We start from the raw sequence: 2148 nt of genomic DNA, 5'->3' as shown, positions 1-2148 counted from the left end.
AAAGCAGCTTCTGTTAGTGCACTCTTGTTTTAAAGAATGGGATTGGTTAACAGAAGTGCTGAAAAGGACACTGATAGTATGTTTTCATTGCTAGAAAGTAAAATGCCATGCTGAAAAAGCCAAAAAGAAAAAAAAAAAAGAAAAAAAAAAAGGAGTAAATGTGGACAATTATGCCTAAGGGACCAGAGGAGGATATGCAGGGACAAGAATCAGTGGGACATGTCCAGCCTGCTGTAGAGCTGGCTTGCCAGAAATGGTGGATGCCAGCTCTGTGAGGGGCAGGGGGAACAAGCCTCATGTCTCACAACCAGGACATTTACGCAACACAGAGGTAAACTTAGAGTCACCCCTACACTGCAGGTTGCCTCACGTTCCACTGTCTGAAAACAAACACTAGAAATGGAAAACCAAGGCCAGAACAGCTTACAGAACACACCAGGCAGAAGCTCTGACGTAGACATCTGTTACAGGTCCATCCACCCCTCTGTGGCACACACCTGTTCTCTATTCCTGCATAGCATCACGGTTTGGAGGCACATGGGCATTTGAACTTGCTAAGCAAGGACAGGAGGAATCTCCTGCTGAGGCACTGTGGTGAGCTAGCAAGGGCCTCATCAGATGGAAGGTTCCTCCCTGAAAATGGGGGGCAAAGCTATTCTTAGTTTTCCGTTTATCTTTTCCTTCCAAATGTGGCTGGCAGTTGCACTGCCCTTTTGCCTCCCATAGACTTCACTGTATTGCAACACAACACACTCAGCTGCTCAGAACGCAGCCCAAATTAGGTAAAAGGCTATAATAAAAACCTAAGAGAAAATTTCAGAGAACTTATATTTTTCAACCTTGTAAAATAGAACATGCAGCAAAGACATTTTTATTTCATTTTTTAAATTACACGATCTCCTTTTCATGTGGTACTTCCAGCTACCGTGAGCTTTCTGAGCAGAGGTAGGCTGGCCACACTAAACTACCTCTACTCCCCACAAAAAAAGACTTTTTTTGTAAAATATACCTACATGAATTAAACAGAGATAAAATACAGTAATTCCATGAAGATGGGTAACTATTCACAATTGGAAAAAAAATACCTGAGCAGACCTGGCAAAACTATTTGGTAAATCATATTAAAATGTCTCTTTGGTGTCTTTTCATTAGTGTACATAAGACAGCATTCAGATGGGGAGAATCCATAAAAAAAAGGAACGGGAAAGCAGGACAGAAAAAAGGCTTGTCTGTGTTGGTGGCAACACACTGTTGTTTCAGCTCAACTGCATTTGAAACCCAAGGTGAGAACATGAAAAAGCAGCCTTTGGCAAACGTGGCTGCTCTGCCTCCTCCAGCACAGGGAAGTGCATGGATGGGCTCCAACCAGGATGAGCCCGTGCATGCTACAGGCACTGAGCTCTGCTCTGAATCAAGAACTGGCAAATGGAGCTGGACTGATGCTGCGTCCACACAAACTCTTTTTAAATTAAAAGAGGACTACACCCCAGATGCTTCCACCACGAGTGAGTGAGTGATCCTTTGCCATTCAAAGACACTAAGCAGAGAAATGTTTTTGATTCCAAGTTCACCCATCCAAAGGACACAGAGCCATATCCTGGAAAAGTAAGTTTGCTACCAGGTGTGTGCCACACTTCTGTCAGAACTACATTTTTACAATTCTTGAAGTGCAGGACTTTACTCGAGCATCAGGATCATTCCTTTAAAACACATTCATTGAGATCCAGGAAAAAAAAAACTTTAAAATTTTTCAATTAAAATTTTATTCAATTCTTTAACAATGGAGATTAATTATTTCCATACAGCTTTATACCACTGCCTTGAAGGAAAGAGAATCTTTTAAAACCACAGGACGGAGTTCTTCTTTACTTGACAGAAAGCTGAGGTAAAAACATGAAACGTATAGAGTTTGCCAAACAGGAGTTCACTGCTTGGAAAAGGAGGCACAAAAAAAACCCCCATGGGAATTGGTCAAGTATATGCACCAACAAGAGGAAGTATCCCAATATTCAATCAAAATGTGAATGCCCCTAAATTTCCCCCTTCTCATTAAGAGATGAACATTGCACCCACTTGTCTGAAATACAGTATTTTCTGCATGTGGTTGTAAGAGGCAGCTGCACTTGAAGATCCCTCTGTCAACAGTTT

Source organism: Taeniopygia guttata, chromosome 1, assembly GCF_048771995.1.
Source record: "Taeniopygia guttata chromosome 1, bTaeGut7.mat, whole genome shotgun sequence".
In the NCBI taxonomy this organism is placed as follows: domain Eukaryota; kingdom Metazoa; phylum Chordata; class Aves; order Passeriformes; family Estrildidae; genus Taeniopygia; species Taeniopygia guttata.
This window is presented reverse-complemented; position numbering follows the sequence as displayed.